General features: G+C 37.8%; 1 protein-coding gene and 1 long non-coding RNA gene across 2 annotated transcripts in view; both read right to left on the bottom strand.

Moving 5' to 3' along the window:
* The window catches only part of arid3c (AT rich interactive domain 3C (BRIGHT-like)), a 137209-nt gene that overhangs the window by 41805 nt on the left and 75574 nt on the right, over positions 1–19830 (bottom strand). The gene's annotated exons all lie outside the window — the stretch shown is intronic.
* Positions 472–4100, bottom strand: LOC122990339. Its single transcript, XR_006405319.1, has 2 exons — positions 3854–4100; positions 472–1205 (listed from the first exon to the last, which is right to left on the bottom strand). It is a non-coding gene; the product is annotated as an uncharacterized LOC122990339 (long non-coding RNA).

Genomic DNA, 19830 nt, shown 5'->3' with positions numbered 1-19830 from the left:
GAAAGCTACATCACAACTTTTCTTCAAAATTAACCCGTTAGTTATCGAAACTGTCATCCCTAGCCTTTACACTTGAGTTTTAAGTAACTAAAAAAAAATGGAGTAATTGATAATTTACTTTCGATGTAGTCTTGACTTAGTATAGACTACTCAGAATTACTATTTCAAACAACTCAATCATTTCGAGTGAAATACACTGTGAGTGTATTCCAATCATCACATCTATTTCATTTGGGCTGACTAATGTGACATTTCGTGCAACTTAGAATTTCTCAGTTGTAGTTACTTGAACATCAGTCTGATTTACTTGTTAAAACCAAGCAAACCGATTGCCTTAAAAAGACCAAGTAAGTGTTAGTCATGTAACTTAAGTGCTTCAAACATCCATTATACATTCATGAAAAACAGGTTCCATTCTCCTAAAATAATCCCATTTACAGTTCAACATAATAAATCAAGGTAGTGACACAGTTCAAAGTTCAATTATATGCTTTTATTAATTTTTCTTTCTTCTAAAACTGACATTGCTCCTTTGCAATTGTGATTCACACCAACAATACAGTTTTAATTGCTCAACCATTTCGGAACAAAGCAAAAATGGATTCCTCTAGTCAGATTTTGCTTTTTTCAGCAGTGGAGGTAGCAGTAGGAGGAGACTGAGTGTGGTGCAGTTTTTGGTAACAAACTTTGGAGAAGAGGCACAAAGGGCTGAAAACAGAGTTGGTCCACACAAGTTGGCTTTGGTTTATATCATTACATCTCAAAAAGTCACAAAGCACACTTTAGTTTCAGGTCTGTTAACACATTGCCCCAAATGCGTCTACATCTTAAACTCATTTATCTTTACTTATCATAGGTCTAGCACTTAGTTAACTCAGTTTTGGAGATGAAAGGTGTATTTTTCTCACTTCACAGGAGGTAGGCTGATAGCTTCATCCTGCTGACATTCAGTGAAATGTCACAGTTAGCATGCAGCCCATGACCATCTTTGTAATGAACTCAAAGGAATATATTCGGCATTAATGTTTTTTAGCTGACTGTCAGCAAGATACCAGCAAATACAAAGCAAATTTCCCCACAACTCTGTGTGCTCCTTTAAGTTGTAACCATGAGAACTTAAGAAGCAGGTGTTGTAGAAGTTACTGGAGTCATCACCAAGTAGAACAGGGAGGCCTCGGAGTGCACATTGCTGTCACATCTGGTTTCTAGAAGTGGATAACAAATAAAGTTCAAGATCATGCAACATTCAAAAGTTAAAGCATACACATGTTTGTAAAAATGTATATGAAACAAGTGTCACCACGATGTTTGTTTGACAGTGCAGCCAACAGTTACTGATTGGAGAAGTAATTTCCTAGATACAAACCACAGCTTTAGTGTTATCAGCAGCAATGGACTCCAACTCTTTTGATAGAGTACTATAAATAGCCAACACTAGTTTAAAATACTGAAAAACATTATAGGTAGCAACATAAGTTCTATAGGGGTTGTAAATTGTACGTATACATACTGTATATTTCTTGGGTCAATCTATTTCAATTCATCGCAGTTCATCAAATTTAAAAATGATGAATGCGGTGGGTTAACCCAACTTTACAACAACAAAGTAACTGAAATGTTCCAGGTGTTTTGCAAGTTGAGTATTACAATGACGAGACAACCTACAGAGAGAAGTTAAGCACCTGCAGATACAACAACAAACTCTATGTATTCGCATAACTGGCAGTGAGATGCAACTGTGGGTTTACTAGCTTGCTCAATGTCTAATTGAGTCTGCCAAACAGAGAAACGCACTTTCAGTGTATTAAAAGATTAAAAGTGCACAAGCAATCCTTATGAAGACATGGTATTGGCTGTTGCCGAGTGAAGCCCCCATGTTTTAGGCGATAGTGTTTTAACAACTGTCCTCTTTTGTCTACAGAAAAGATACGCTGCTTACTGGTCCACTGCATCTGCAAGAAATGATTTTAAGTGGAGATTTTAAGCGGGGATAGTCTCAAACTGATTCTAATTCAAGTATAGCATGGTGAACACTTTGTCAAGAACTGCTCTACTGTCGGTTACAACTCCTTAAGCTGAAATATCCTCTAAAATATAGGCTACTGGCATCTCACCTCCAGTGTACTGAGGCCTGCATTGACGAAGCAGCTGTTCAGTGAAGAGCCCTCACGCAGTTGCCGTGAGCAATTCTTCTGAAAAGGACAAAGAATTTTTTAGATAAAAGAAAGTTCCACTTATAGTGTTGTGGTTCGTAGATTAGAGAGATATTCCTTGATATATGCATGCTTTACAGATATTACAGGAACATACTTGTTTTGATATGAACGTAAATGCATTTATAGAAACATCTATTTGAGGCCTCAATCATAAAAACAATTCAAAAACAGCATTTCCTCTGTATGTAGCAGTAGTGTGCCAACATAGCAAAGTAATAACAATTACTGCAAGAGAGAATGTGAAATCACACATTTTAATTTAGTTTAACGAGACCTAAAAAGGTATAGTCAAGTGATGACTATACTATGTTTAAAAAATGCATTTTTGACTGTAGAATTGCAACTTGAAATTAGACCAAAAAAGTGACCAAGGCACCACAATGTTAAAAAATCATAGAGGAAACAATAGTTCACTCTATCAACGGCACCTGGAGCTCTGCCAATGAGCATGAGCAGGTATTAGGTCCATTTTGAATTGTGTAAAGTGGTGGGGTCAGTCTATTTTGTTTGAATCAGGTTACAACATGAATAAGGAAACCCATGGGAGGATAAAAGATTTGGATAGCAAGTAATTCCCAGCGAGCTGGCTTTTGTCATGCTGTTGTCATGCTTTCTTAGCAGTTAGGTCAAAGAAGCTAGCTAAGACTGCCAACATCCCTGAAAAAAAAATGTTTGGGATGTACAGAAAGCCTCCTTGAAATGAAGCAGGGATATTTTTCTTTTTTTCCTTGTCTACCATAAGATACAGATTGAGGTGATTTCTCATTCATTATTGATCACAGGCCGCTTAACATAGCTGACAGCTCATCATAGTAGCGCAATGTAACTGCAGCTTTCTGCAGACTTTCACCACTGGAGTTGAATTAACGTTGTATGGAGCCAATGACTCCTCGGGTCCATGTAAATTTAACTATGGCAGTGTGTTGGTGTGTTGGAAAGACTGTTACAGTGGCACTAGAGTCACTGGATACAGAGAAGTAGCAGGGACCCACCTCAATGTAAACGCCCTAACAGTGGAGAGACACAGACACATCTGGACACACCAGACTACTAAACACTCCGGCTGGTAGTGACGGTGTGGGTGATGTACTGCAAGTTTGGCAGTGCTTGGTTTTGGGTCATCCGTTTTCAACATGGTGCCCCTTTCACAAACTTTCTCATATTACAGCTAAACAGTACACTACAATATGTTTCCGAAAACATTTGAGGCAAAAAATAGGCAATGCAGTAACAGAATTTTGATTCATATTTGATCAGCACTGCCCAGTTTGACCAGTTTGATCTGAGTTTTGTGAGCTGGGTGCTTTGCGCAAATTCCGTGGCGTAAATTTCCAACCTGCAACCAAAATGCGTTTGCTGTGCCAACTCGGGAAAACAAAGAAATCAGACTTTCCACTTTAATTTTGGAACAGTTAAAATAGGTTTTCATGCGATCCCAGGATGATGGTGGGAAAATGAGTCTTTATCACCAAAACGTGCCTGAATAAGTTCTGCCGGTCAAATATTGTGCAGTGCTTGTTAGCTAAGTCAGCTAGCGTTAGCTAGCTAACGTTTAGCAAACGTTAGCTAACACTAGCTAACATTGGAAGCAGTCAGAAACACAAATTCACACAGTTATTGCTTGCTTGAAAACTTACCTTATTGTTAAGACAAAATGAGACTTCACGAAATGGTCAAAATCCAAGCGGTCTCTCATTCTTTCCTCATCTTCCTACACTGAGTTGGCACCAATCTACTACCTGAGCATGCATAAGAACTGAAAGTTGGCTACTGTACATGCTCACACCCCAGCCTTTGTTGCTACTTGATTGTTTTAAGTTTCACTCAAAACAATAAGTAAATTGTTTTCTTCACCTTGCAATTCACTGTTACATAAAAACTAGTAAGAACATATTGTTGATAACTGAGTAAAGTTAACTAGTTTATGTAAATCGCGACAGCTATTAGAATTTACATCTAATGGTATTGCTTATCTGAATTAACACCATTCTAATGCATATACTAGATACATTTTTACATTGTGATTATGACTTTAGGCTGTTATGTACAATGTAATGATTCCCAAATAGCAAATTAATCAAAATCCAGAGAGTACTTTGAAGAATTTAAAATTACCTGACAGGAATATAAAGGATATCAAACTAACTACCTAATGTTTTTTTTTTGTTTGTTTTTTTATTGACACAGATAATAGTACATTTTCTATTGTAGTATTTGAGAATAAAATCATGTTGGGTGTGTTGGAGCTTTATGTGAAGTGGATTGCTTAAATCCATCTTTCATTACTTTCAGCTACACTTTCTAAGTTTAATCATAAACCTAAAAGGCTTTTTTTTTTTCAAACTGACAAAAACCTGCACAGAGGTCTTCCTACAATGCCCACTCAATGCTCTAGTCTGTCAGTAAGAATGTCATGATCAAGGGTAGTGAATGCAGCACTGAGGTGTATGTAGGCAGAGCGGTATTAATCTACACTACAATCTGGTGAAGAAGTTAAATGTCTTTTAACTGTTCAGACAAATAATTTACTAAATGGGTTTGGAGTCATATCACCAACAACAGTATCAGAATGTAGGTCTACATTAAAATTACAGTAGCAAAGCCTTGTGAATATGTGAATAGTTCAGCAGGCTAAACACATCTCCACTGGATGCACAGGGATGGAAATAAGAGGATTTACAAAAATGTCAGGTTGTTCCTTTACCAGCCAGCTTAACATGATGCCCAAACCAGACCCTTGACCACTTTTCACATGGTAATATTCATAGACTGCCTACAAAGATTTAACATCTATGTAATAAGCAGTGAACTTTTCTCAATAAAATGCATTCTGTTCTGTTATAATTTGTTATAATCATTCATACACACAGTTTTCTTGCACAACGTCATTTGTTTAGGTTTCCTGCATCCAGCTCAGAAGCAAAGAGAAATGAGCTGTGTGGGAGAAAAGAGTCACCGGGCAGCATTCCTGTGTGTTTGAACATGTCTTGATACCCTATTTGTTTTTGTTTTCCCCTCTGTGTGTTTGAAGTAAATGAACAGACAGACAGGCTGAGGCAAGCTGAAGGACACTGGGTTCAGCTAAACCTGGAGGCTCTCAGGCTGCTATCAGGCTGCCAGTCACCAGGTCAGCTTAGGGAAGCCTGCTGACATTGAACTTGGAAAAGCCTTCTGGCCATTCTCCTTTCACCAGAACTACACCTGTAACTCACAGTCTGTGAGATTACACTCTGTAAAAATTGGATCTGTTATATCAAGGCTTTTTTTCAATTTTGCTTCTTAGCATTTTCACAAAAGTGTCCAAAACAGAAAGCAAAATTAAGTGATTTGGAAAAAGTGGACTGATAAAATTGAAATTCCATTTTGGATGTTAATAAGGGGAAGAGCGAGGTGCAAACATAAGGTAGCACCAATATAAGGTTTTGTGCAAAGTGTGAACAAATTACCATCTGAAAAATAAATACATAGATGATGAATTATGACTTGTTGAAAAAGTCATATGTGAATTAGTAAATCAAACTCATGAGATACTAGAGATACTAAGTCATACGTAGAAGACACTAACTCGTGATTTTAAAGTTATAATCAAACAGATTTCAGTCCTAGCTGATTTGGCGACACCTGTGGTTACTGGTGGTAACAGCAAGTGTGTTTTAATCATAGACTGTAAAAAATATGGATGTAGTCACTGTGATGTCATCCACTGGTTTGTGGACTGCTGTTTTGAAGCCTCAACTTTGGCGATTTCACCATCTCCATCATGGATTTGCCCGTCGCCATGTTTGATTTTTGGAGCCAGAAGTGACCATATTTGGACGAGAGGGTGAAGCTTACCATAGTGTCAGCTGTTAGCCTGGTTAGCACGTTGCATTTACAATATATGGTTAACAGTCATAATGCTAACGCTAAAACCAATTACCACTAAAGAAAAACAAGCCTAAAACCATTAAAACAAAAAATACTCACCGGAAAAACTGAACATCTGTCTTCTTAGAGTGTCTTTTATCACAGTGGAATGCTGAATAAGACTTTTTTAGGCGACCAAAATGTTACAATTAACTTACGCCACGGTTATGTTACGTAATCAACGTTGTCACCATGGTAGTGACTTTTCAATCACAACGTAATCACACCCTAAAGCATATGATGCGTTATTGTCTATTTTACTCTAAATAGGGCCATAATTTACAAAATGAAAATCATGATGCATTGAAGAAGACTTGATACTAGCGATTGAGACCATAAACTCATTGGGAAAGTGTTTACTGATGTAATAAATAAAGCGAGAAGTAGGTTCATTTTCTCAAAGACTTTCATACAATCTAACCTCTCTTTGCAGCCAGTGGAGTCGCCCCCTGCTGGTCATTAGAGATAATGCAGGTTTAAGGCACTTCTGCATTGGCTTCACTTTTCAGACAGGGTGCTACCCACTTGGTTTTAATAAAACAGCTCCCAGAGTATAAACCTCTGGGGACAACAAACACATCTTCAGCAATTACTTTGTCAGAAACACAACAGAGAAAATGACAACTAATAATTCTATTTTTGATTTAATTAAAGTCATAATTCTGAGAATCAATGTCATCATTGTGATTTTGTTAATCATGGCATATCTCAGAATTCTGGCTCACTAAGTTAAAATTACAAGGCATGAAGTAATATTTATGAAATTCAGTATCATACACTGTGCTTGAGTCACGTCATAACATACTGACATCTCAAAAAAGTCAACATACTTATGTATGAATGTCTATTTTTATAATATCCAATCATGTTTTCTTTGGCAAGATTGAACTTCTATAACTGAGAAAATATATACTATTAATTAATTAATGCATATGTGTAAATGACTACATTGAGTGTGTGAGAGTCTGTAAGAGTGTGTGTAAGAGTTAATCAGACAACAAAGCTCTTGCTGCTGCCTTGTCATGCTGGCAACCTTCCAGTTGGCTAAATGCCAGTAGTAACAACACTCTCCTAGGACCTCTCTCTCTCTCGCTCTCTCTCTTTTTCTCTCTAACACACACAGCACTAACAGATGTGGAAGCTAATATGAAGAGGCATTCTGTGCCTCTATAGGATTAAGTGGCAACAGGCTGACCACATATTGGCAGCTCTAAGTGTCATTTTACCATGGGCCGATGAGAAGGCATACAGACAAACAAACAAACAAACACACACACACACACACACACACACACATACACAGACTCACTCACTCACTCACTATTACCTGATACTGTGCAGTAAAGGGAAGAGATGTGCAACAGGGCACAGAAACCAGCAGATGATGAAAGGTCATTTAAAAGCAAAAACAGAGAACACAAAAACAATACTGCAATAATAAATCAGTGAGCACCCAATTTGACTGTTATCAGCCTACTGAATAGGTGTTATCATCACACATCTGTCCCAAATATATGGGCTAGTAGGGGCCTACTAAACCTACTAGCAGGTTCAGGAGGCTGTTACCACCCATTTATTTCAGTGAGCCAATATTGGTGGAGCCCTGTAGGTGCAGAAGGCCTGTTATCAGGCCTGTGCTGTCACATGACTGTCAAATTTCCTTCTGCGAGAAAAAACAAACAAACAAAAAATTTATTTCAGTGCAGTTTATTACATTACTGATGGGGCTAAACAAACATGTGAAGGCCATAATTACTATTAAACAATGTTTTTATTAATTAATTTAAAAAAAAGATCCTAAATCACTCACTGAAGGGTTGCATAATCCTGCAAACAACTTTACAGCAGAAATAAACATGTTTACAGCCTGGTACCAAAAATGGTTTTGGTCTCTATAGCTAATTTCCCCTTTCATGACAATTGTACAGGGGATGAATTTTTTTACAACTCACCCATCTAAATTTGATTAAGTCATAAAGTTACGCATAATTAAGGACATCACTGCTTTGAGTGACAGGTCACTAGCCACTAAGTGGTTTGTTTCAGCAACCAGGATTCATTCAGCCCGCCTAAGCTCCACCTCTTTGCCAATTTTGGATTAGCCAGGAGTTAGGCAGAGTCAGGCACTTCCAAGATGGCGATGGCCGGAGCCGCCCATTTTGAGCTTTGAAACCGCTCTTCAGAAACCAGTGGGTGATGTCATGGTGGCTACGTCCATATTTTTTACAGTCTATGGTCCTATGTCCGTAGCCCCTCCTGTTGCTGAATGATAAGCCTATCAAGTCAATATTTCAAAGCAGTAGCCATGTATCATCTTCAGACTGATGTTGTAGGGCATTTTGTAGGTACAACAGCTTATTATCGATTTTTGGCTATCAGAAATAATCAATATTTGCATAGCATGAAAATAGATTATCAAATATGGAAAGCTAAGCCCACCCTTTTCTTTAGGTTGGGTTAGCATAAGTTTTTTCCTTTTCCTTTTATAGTTCCACATATAATGTGAAAGCATTGTATTACGTCTTTTAAAACTACTATGTGGAATGAGTATTGGTGAGATTTGAAATAACAACAAAAATTGTGGAAGAATCATCATTTTCATGGTTTCTACTCTACTCAGTATTGATTTTGATACCATTTTCCATCTGTTGAAGTCTTGTCTCAATTTATTTTCCAAAACTTGGTAGTCATCTATATACAGGGGTTTTATGTCTCCAGTAAGATAAATTCCCAAATATTTAATTTACTTTAAATGCAATTTCAAGTGTGCTTCACATTTATTTTCATTTAATTTATAGCCTTGCTGTATTCTGAGATTGTTTCCAAGTTTGGTAAAGATTGATCTGGGGATGTTAAGTAAAGGATTGTCTGGATATAATGCAAATTTATGTTGTTCTTTCATACTTATGCCTTTAATGCTGTTATTTGTCCTTATACTTTCTGCAAGTGCCTCTATGCAAATAGTGAATATAATTGGTGAGAGAGGGTGTCCTTGTCTTGTGCCTTTATGGATTGAAAATGTTCTGGACAGTGTGCCATTAACCTTTAGTCCAGACATTGTATTTTTACACATTCCTTGAAGCCACATATTAAACTTTTCATGGAAGTCAACGCTACTTACAATGTCAAACATAAATGGCCCCAACACTCGGTCAAATGCTTTAGCTGCATCTAACGATAGAAGTAAAAGATTTGTGTCATTATGCTGTGCATAGTCTATTATATTTAGAGTCCATCTAAATCTGTGGGTATGAAACCACACTGATTAGTGTCTATTATATCAGGTACAATTTCCTTTAATCTATCAACTATAAGAGAAAAGTTATTATTTAATGATTGGTGTTCAATAGTGATATTGGCCTGTATGAGGATCATTCTGTAGCATCTTTACCTTCCTTATGAATCACTGTTATTACAGATGAATTCCAAGTAGTTGCACATGTTCCAGTTTGTAATGCACAGTTATAGGCTCATAGGAGTAGTGGTGTCAATTGTTTTTTAAATGTTTTGTAAAACTCATTGGTATACCCATCATCTCCCAGTGCTTTGCTCATTTTTAGTTTCTTTATTTGTTGTGATATCTCCTCTGCTGCTTTAATTACACTATCTTCTTTCTGTTAGTATTCATGGGCTGCCTCCTGTCTTCAGTTTAGTAATGTGAGCTGTCTTGCTCTGCTTCTTAAGTCTGTATGTTAAAAGTTTTAATGAATTTGGTCCTCCATTGTAATATTTCTGTTTTGCATATGTCATTAGCTCCTGCACTTCCTCTGTGCAGATCTTATCCAACTCTTTGTATTTCTTTTTAAATTCATTTTCAAACTATAGTTCATTTGTATTTTTATGTTTTTCATCCAAAAGTTTCATTTGTTGTTCAAGTGTCTTCTGTTTTTGTCTTTTTTTAAATGCAGAGTATGCTATTATGTGTCCCCATAAAACAGCTTTTGCTCCCTCCCATATAATAATTGGATAAGTGTCCCCGGTATCATTTATCTATATATTCATTAAGTATATTATTCATCTTTTATACAAATATTTTATCTTGCAAAACTGAGTTGGTGATTTGTACTTGAAAAGACGTCGAGATTAAAATACAGAATATTTTTAATTTTTAGACGACTATTTGTATCTCAGCTCAACAGCATTCAGTGACTTTATTTCAGCTACTTCAACAAATGCAGTAAATTTAAACATTGTCACTGAAATGCTGTTAAAACACATTAAGATTATGCTCCCTATTTAACAATCTCACTTTCAAACTACATTCTGCAGCTGCACCACAATCCTGCTCACTCAGCATATTTACATATAATCCCCAATATTATAGGAATGATTTCCCATCAGTGCAACCAATCACATCATGAGTGATAGAGATAATTATTCATTGATCCCACATCTAAAGCTTCATACCTATTGTTTAAATTGTAACTGAGATTACACATTATGTGCAATAAACATTTCAGCACAGGAGCTGCTCTAACAAACAGTCACAGACTTATAACAGAAGGACATGCAGAGGTTTTATTCTGAGCTGAGGATGAATTCACGCTGTGTAATAAAAAAAAAAAAACGCTGTTCAAATAAATGATTGATGCACATAAAAACAGTAACTTTAGAGAGTCATTAAGTAACTAAACTAATATCCAACCAGGATTTAGATTCTGACAGATAGTAAACCTCCGCTAATAAATACGCTTTAATACAAACTGAATGAATGAGGAAATGAATCAGCGTGTCTGGCTCTGTAAGAGGGAGGGTTTGTTGAAGAAAACCTGCCAGCGAGAAAGTTAGCTTCACAGAGTCAGTTACTGCGGTAACTGACCCCAAGTTTAAGTTAACTCTCTCTCTGAAACTGAAAACCCAGAGTTTCCCTCATCTCACGGTGAACAAACTCAGAGTTTTCACTAAACTCGCTTTCTGAAACAGGTCGAAGAGATCAAAGAAATGGAAAAAATCCCTTATACGTTGAGAAACAGAGAAGAGGAATTTAAAAGAAACTGGAGTAAATGGGTCATGGAAATAGATGAACAGTAAAATTAAGAGAGCTCTGCAGGACCCCCTCCTTCTTTTCCTTTTTTCCCCCCTTTCTATTATTTTTTCTTTGCCCATTGTAAAAATGTATAAATGTGGCAGGATAAATGCAACAAGTGACAAAACTGATAACTTATAATGTTAAAACCTGCAATGAATTAATGAAAAAAGAAATAATAATAAATAATAATATTTATTTATTAAATATTAATAGGGTTCAACTTGCATCATATCCACCTCAGGGCACCACCCTTGAAGAAGGGAGAGGATATCCAATTCACTGATTCAGTCTCATTAAATATGCCAAACTATCAATTTGAAACTATGATTAATAATTAACTTAATTACTACGACCAAAATGACCATCTCAATAGCTTGTAAAGAGTGAAGGGTTTTGGAGTTCTGCAGAGTAGACTCTTGTACAACATTAAATAGACCAGCAGGTATATTCAAAAGCATTTATTCAAAAGATAACAAGGTTAAAAACACACAATATGTAAGCTAACGAAATATACCTAACTAAGAAACAAACTGCAAATCTTGACTAGTAGAACTGTCTATAGGGAAGAAAATAGACAAAGACAGAATGGCAGACTCCAAATGGTGGTTGGGATCACATGGCGTGTGTGAGAGATAAACAAAGGAAACTAGAAACAAGATGGCGGAGCTGAGACCACACATCTGTGGAAGTGAGGACAAAGGAAAATGACAAAGACAAGACCCCTTTTTGAGACTATATCCACCGTTTGATTATTGGTCCCTGACCCAATAGTGCTGCCCCATTATTATTAATTCTTATTCATATTTTTTATTGATTTCAATCATTAATAATTATCTTTGATAATCATTAATTATTGCTGATAACCAAACCTGCTCCTAACTAAGCCCCAGCAACAGGATCAATAAGATAATCAGAAAGGCTGATTCAGCGATTGGCCTTACCCCAGACTCACTTGAGGTCACTGTAGAAAAGAGAACAAGGGTAAAACTAAAAACGGTTCTGTATTTCGAAGGCCATCCATTACACAGTGTTTTTAATGGACTTAAAAGCTCATTCAGTGAGTGACTAGTGATGCCTCAGTGTTCTACTGAACCACTCAGAAGGTCTTTTGTTCCAGCAGCGCTCAGATTTTAGATGCGGTCTAGATCCATAGCACCTTTCAGCTTTTAATCATGTCTCAAATGGCTTTTTATGGTGTTATTTATTTGTTGTGTACTGTGAATACAATGTCTATATTATTTGTTGTTTGTACGAGTTGATTTAGTCGCAAATGAGTTTCCCCACTGGGGATTAATAAAACCGTCTGATCTAATAATCTCTATATAAAGCAAGGAATCTGTCTGTGTGTATGTATGTATGTGGGTTTGTCCTGAGGTGGTATTACATCTGTAGTGATAATGACTTGATAAAGTTTAAGAGACTTAAGCTCTACTTTTGACCTGTTAAGCTGTATTTCCATTCCTCACACAAGAACTTTGTATGTATGTTCAAGATATAGTACAGGATGTATCAGGTACGTTTTGAAAAGGCATTACACGTCATCCAATCAACTTCATCTCAACTCAAAATCGTAGTCTCCAGATACTCTGCGTGTGAAGCGTTAAGGGAGCATCGGTAAATTGTAGTCTCTATTGATAGCCTGCATGAGGAGCATTTAGGGGACGGGCACAACTCTCTCTAGGTATTGAGAAATCGGCTCATTCCGAACAGGCACGTTTTGAATGGGCATTGCACTAGTCTAATCTAATGAGAGAAGGCGAAACGTGCTTTTGCCACCAGATGGTGCTGCGGGTAACTTAAAAATAATGTCAAGCAAAAATGTAAACATACCTTAACTAGCTGAACTATGAAAAATAAATGCTTTTACAAGTTCAAGTTCAAACCTTTTGTCCAAGAGGGGCAATTGGTTCTGCCGCAGTAGCAATAAAAACAACAACACAGGCCGAGACACACAAGATAAAAATCCGCATATACATTAACCACACATTAACAAACATTTTTCATTTAAATACAAGTACAAAAGTTACAAAATTAGTGAGAAAAATGGAGGGAGTAAAATGGCAGAGGGTATGAAAGAGAATTGATATGTTAGTTTTGACTGGTGGTTGTCTGAGGCGGGAACCAGACGGCAGAAACTTAAATTCTAAGTGCAGAAGTGGGGTGGGTAATGTCTTGATAATGAGTTTTCTGTTTGAGGTTGAGAGATGCATACCAGCAAATCGAAGAAAAAGTGAAAACTGACCCAATAAAAGATTTATGAAACAATGGTCATCAGGGATCTGTCAACTTTGATTTTGGCTAGCTCCCTCAAACAAAAAAGATGCTGCTGGCTTTTCTTACACAGCATATCTGTATTCTTATCAAAGGTCGTCTTACTGTCAATCATGCTGCCGAAATACTTGTACAACTCAACAATCTCAACATCTCGTCCGTTAATTATAGTGTTTGCAGTAGTTGGGTGATGTCTGCACAAATCCTTGGATTTGTCACATTCAATTCTAAAAAGGCTTTACATTACACCAATTCAAAAACTAGTTTAAAACAAAACCTTGAGACAGTTCAGCATTGTTCAGCAGGCTCACTATAACTGTATCATCTGCAAACTTCATGATGTGCTGGTTGTCAAACTCACTATGACAGTCATTGGTGTACATAATATATGAGAGAGGAGAGAGGGTGCAGCCTTGGGAGGAGCCAGTTGATGTTATAGACAGTCCAGATAGGTAAATCTTACAAATCATACTTATAGTGTGTGATGAAAGATATGACAGTGACAAGTGCAGGGATTAAATGAGGCATGTGAAATGTAATGTCCAGTTTGATAACCCCGTCTTCATCCTGTTTATATGGCCATGGTACAAGATTCAATGCAATTTAGTGCAAAGGCAGGTTAGGGTTAAGGTTATGGAACAGAATAAAAGGAATATCAGCCTTTTTTGTTTGTTTGTTTTGTTTTTGCAGAAAGAAACTTGGCAGTCACATGACAGCAGTTGCTTGTAACAGGCCTTCTGCACCTACTGGGCTCCAACAACATTGGCTCACTGAAATAAATGGGTAATAACAACCGCCTGAACCTACTAGTAAGTTTAACAGGCCCCTTCTAGTTGGGACAGATGTGTGATGATCGCACCTATTCAATAACAGTCAAATTGGGTGGAGTGAGAGAATCCTGCCTCGGACATAAAGGGAAGCATCATCCTATTTGATCCTGCACTCCACTTGTGTGGGAGACTGTCCCTGCTTCCTCCTACAGAAAAGTGTAGGGAAGCACTGCTCTGTATTGGATGGGGAGAAGCTAACCCAACAAATCCTCATCCTTCTAATAAAACATAAACATCAACTTTTTGAAGCTTGTCCAAGTGTGCCGCCATCTCATTGCTGCCCCTAATGACCAGCAACTGCAGTTTTTACCCCCAGTTTTCCCCCAGTCAGCCACATGGCGGTAATGTGGTTGATTTGGCAAATGTATACCAGGTAGGAGGGGTAAACAACATCTGAACCTCCCCTCCCGCCACACCTTTATAGAATAATTTAAGTAAAGAAACAACAGCTGGCCAGGTGTGCAGACGTGTGAAAGATGACAGGGTTTTTTGTTCCTCACACAACTGCAGTTGTGAGTTTGTTGTGAGTTGCAGAGTGCAAAACCATAAATGCCTTCAAGGAGAGACTGTCTGAAACTGCGCTACATTATCATTGCTTGACGGATCCATCATGTCAAGACCACAAAGACACACATAAGACAGAGTTGTTGGAGAGAGATGAGGGAGGCAGTGGGATGCAGCCAAGAGGAGGATATGACTGCAGGCTTCCCACCAGCCTTCTAGTGTGGCCAGATCAGGGTGATATTTTTTTGCTTTTAGATTTGGTCGGACAACATGTCATAGGAATGACTTCACTGCAAGCATGCTGAACCCTAAACTTTCCCACCTCAAATGAAGAGCAGCACCAGCCACTTCTCTGACCTTTTCAATCGGACGTGTCTCCCACTGAGTGGATGAGACAGTCTGTAATGTGTAAAAAAAGATTTTCACTGTGTAAAAGATGTGACTCAAATGGGTGCATAGCAAATAATGTCCACAACACTGCCTACTTGCAATCATCACTGATCAGAATCTGCTAAAAGAGCTGGAAAATATAGTGAGAGCAGATTTCAACCTGAGGACTGATTTTATAAATTAGTCCATGTGCGCCCTTTAATCTGGACATAAAACATGGTTACAGCTTGCATATATTGCAATAGCTCTGTAATTTTGCTGTTGATAAACTTCTACAGAATTTCCTGGTCAATCATGTCAAGAGGCACACCATGTTTTACTGCTGTCACTATTACCTGTACATGCTGGACCAGTATATTGGGGATCACTTACATGACAGAGCAGCAGATTTAGTACAATGAGATAAACTGGCCCAAAAGATTCCCATGATCTCTCCCCTTATTCCCTGTCATCACTCACTCGGGCAAAGAGGCATTACAGGGTTAATCCTGAGGTCTGTCCTCCACTGTGGAAATCTGCGTTTGATATAGAAGAGCCTTCAACACCGAGGACGCTCAAAGCCCCTTTAAAATGACAGTAGCACTTGTGGAAGCAGGCAGGATGCAGCGCTGTGTTTGTTTGTTAGGGAAACACGTCAGGGGCCTCACATTCTCAGCCAGATGGTTTGAAGATAACATTTCACAAACACTATAACATAAATAAATCAAACACTACAAGTCATCATGTTGTGTGTTTCATCCTAATCAAACAGTGAAATACAATGCAATAGGAATAGCAATATGTAAGAATTATATAAGAATTTTAGTTTGAAACATTTAAAAATTAACTAAAATTATTAACAGAATGTGAAGAAATAATAAAATAAAATTCCCCGACTTTCTCGGTTGCCTATAACAGCCTGATTTCTATGTAAATGACAGTTTTGCCAAGAAAATCCAAAGGATGTGGCGTTTGTGCCTTGTCTCTCTCCCGCTACAGTGCCAACAGGTTGCAACACTAGCTACCGTTAGTGCAGAAAGGGAGTCCACTAATGTCAACAAAATGACCAGCACCCACCACAACACAGAGTCCAAAACAAAGTCCACCTAAGCCCAAAAAAACAATTTTTTTTATCTAGTGAATTCCATCTGTCCAGATGTTATTCCTCCCCAGCGCTCAGCAACTGTCTGTCAGTGAGCAGCGGCTCCGTCTCTCTGCTCTCGCATTCTCTCACGCACTCAGAGTCAGCGCCACAACATTGCTCGTAGTATATCTCGGCGATTTTTGCACTCCATCTGCTAGAGTTCGCTTGCTCGCTGTATGTTAGGAAGAGGTGATAGTCTCACGGTGCTGCTCGCTCACACTGACGGAGCGTGGGCACGTGCACGAGCAAAAGGATGCTGGCACAACTCACTTAGCAAGCACCACTGTCATTATCTTCTTTCAAGTTGTGATTTCTGATACACCAAATCCAGTGTTATAACAACCACCAAGCTCTAGAAATACTCAGTAAGAGGCTAAATGAAGCAGTATGCTCTGCTATTGATCTCTCCTCTCCCCTAACTGGAAACTGCGTCTGACAAACTTCTATGAGACCATATTTTTAGACACAGAGGACTGGTGAAACATGGTCCCGTCAGACAGTGGGTTTCCACTAGAGGCCAATTCATTCTGACCAAATATCTCTCCACTTAACCAAACAGAAATCCAACTCAGGAATTTTTGAGGATTTTCCATTTAGAAAACCTAAGGCTGTCCTTTCTTGTATAGCAACCACAAATCTTGATCCACATAAACACTTTATGTACACATAATACGCATAAAGCTTTTTCTTTTTATTTCACATTCATTAGTTCTGCAAGTCCTGCAGGTGGACTATTCATAGATGACCTGTGTATTCAGTCATTGAAAACTATGACAAAAAATATCAATTCATGACATTTTTTCCACAATAAACACTAGAGGATATATATGTAGATAGATATATATCAGGGTTGCCAGGTCTGTGGTTTTCTCGTGGAATTGGGCTACTTTTAAAGTGTTGCCATGGGTTGATGTGTTGGTCCGCTGGTTGAGTAGACCTATTTTGCATGCAAATTACATGAATAATATCTATAAATAAAAATCCATATTTTAAATGAAATTATTTATTTATATCCAAATCCTTCCAAACCGAGTCCAGATCAGCATGTGCACACAGGCCAACACGCGACCCATGTACAAACACACACACACACACAATGTGCTGTAATGCTCTCCAGCACCTGGCGCCCGCCTCTCAAAACGGCTTTTAATGCTGGCACACTAAACGTTTATGGTGTTACTTTGTAGATATTACAATTTGGCAGTGATAGCAATGTTGCTAGACTTTAAAAGCAGTGTATATGGTTTAGCAAAGGCATATTTTCACTTCTGGTATTGGGATGGTTTTGATTGGCCATTGTGCTGGTTTTGTCACACAGACCTGGACATATGAACTAATTACTGTTCAAATGTTTATTGATGACCTACATGAGTTACACACAGTATGCTTTTCCATCATTGTAGGGTACTAGAGAAATACAATTTACTGAGCTTTAAGAATTTTAGATTATTTTCAAATTTGTGCCTAGTTTATAAAATTTTAAATGGTTTGTGATGGTACGTAATGGTACGTGACTTTGTGAATACTCGCTCAATAAATTCTATTAGATTCTCCAGAATATCCTCTATATGGGATTGTACCATACCATTTAATCACACTGCATTTGCACAGTCAGCGTTCTCTGTGAAAGCCACATCTCAGTGGAACGTCCGTCCTGATGACATGAAGAGCTGCAGTTGCATCATTATGTTTAAAACCAAATTTTAAAAATGTGCTAAAAGATTCTCAGTTCTGTAACCTCTGACTCTACATTTTATCTCATGGTCTTCTCATGAACGCAAATAATCTTGCTTTTAATTTGACAAGCTTACATTATTAATTTCTAGTTGACATTGTAGGTGTATGGGATGTGCTATTGTGTGTAGCTTTGTATTTTGTATTATGTGTCCTGTGTGTTCTTTGCTTCGTACTGTTTGTTATTATTCTGTTATATGTTTTAATTGTGACCTGCAGAGGGGACTGCAGATGAAAATTAGCCATAAGCTAACTCTGGTACAGTATATCAAATGGTAACATTTATGTTTAACACTGTACATGGTCCCAATAAATAAATAAAAATGATCAGCTGATCTGCAGTGGAGAGCACAGGTAGTTGTGTCAATGCTAATGCTAATGCTAGGTGAGCTGTTCAAACAGTCAGTCTGTTGTATTACTGCAGAGCAGTGTGTGAACCATTACAGTGGTATAACTCTGCCTTTTAGATAAGAACAACACCTGTAACTATGAGAACTACAAATCAAAGATGGCGACAAACCTCATCATGTTTAGAAGACAAAAATTTAAAAATGCACGACAGAAACTGTACTAAAATGTGTCTAGTTATTGTTAAATAAAACTAACCATAATCAAATAATTCAGATTTGACCAACTAATATGCATTTTGACTAAAATACCCGCATCAAGATTTCCAGTGTGGACCAGAACAAAAAGGAGATTTATGTCATTGACATATGTAAATGTAAGCTGTCATAATCTCACTGTACCATAACATACGGTGTAATAAAATGTGTGTGTGTGTGTGTGTGTGTGTGTGTGTGTGTGTGTGTGTGTGTGTGTGTGTGTAGATGGCTATGTGTGAGGAACACCTGCAGTTGCAGAAGTGGAGGTAAAAAAGACAACATGTCCACTTCTGCTTCTGTGCTGTACACAATGATCACAGCCATTAGAAGCAGCTTTCACATGTCCTGTGAAAGCACTGCTCTCCTTCATCTGAGCCGCTTCAAAGGACAACATGGCCCCAGCCCAAAAGACAGATACAAGACACAGTAAATCACTGCAGACACCAAATTACCATGCTGTCCCTCCTCTCCTTTTATCCTTCTGATCTACTCTGTAATGTTAATATGCGACAGTGCATCTGGTTTCTGGGGAAAAATACCTTCTCCTCGAAATAAATGTAACAAAGTTAATGCTGGCTGCAATAAAGCTGTGTTATTCCACCTTGCAAATGTGTTGAGCAGTAATACTGAATGCACCACTAAATCACAACATAGACTGATATGATAGGGGCCTTAAGGTGACACCTGCATTATTACATAATCTTAAGGCAGAGGGCTCTGAGGGCCCCATTATTCATATTATTTCAGTTTATACTGCACAGACATGGTGCATCTTCCTAAGTAATGTTTCTGATCAAATTGCAAACAAATAACTAATTAAATGGGGAGTTATGTTGCTCTCTAAATGCTTTGAAAATGGAATGTGAATCATTTGAATGTACAGCACAGTAAACTTTATTTGTGACTTCTGTTTTAAAGCTGTGCTATTGGAACATTTTGTTAACAAAAAAAATGCGATAAAAGCGAATAATCAAAATCCACAAAAGTCATGCTGGTGGATATATTTTTAAAGGACCAGTCTGCCTATTATTCTGCTCTTGTTTTCATAACAATTCACCAAAAAAGACAGAAAAGCGAGTGCACATGGCCCCTGGAGGCTGCAATGTTCACCCAACTATATCAAACAGCAGGATATAATAATTAACATATTCAGAATCTTTCTGTTTGTAGTGGGATATAAACTCTGCACTGAAGGTAGTGTAAGAGAAAGGTCACGGTGTCA

The sequence above is a fragment of the Thunnus albacares genome, chromosome 2, assembly GCF_914725855.1.
Source record: "Thunnus albacares chromosome 2, fThuAlb1.1, whole genome shotgun sequence".
Classification (NCBI taxonomy): Eukaryota; Metazoa; Chordata; class Actinopteri; order Scombriformes; family Scombridae; genus Thunnus; species Thunnus albacares.
Note: the sequence above shows the minus strand (reverse complement) of the source record. Positions and strands in the feature narration are given on the sequence as shown.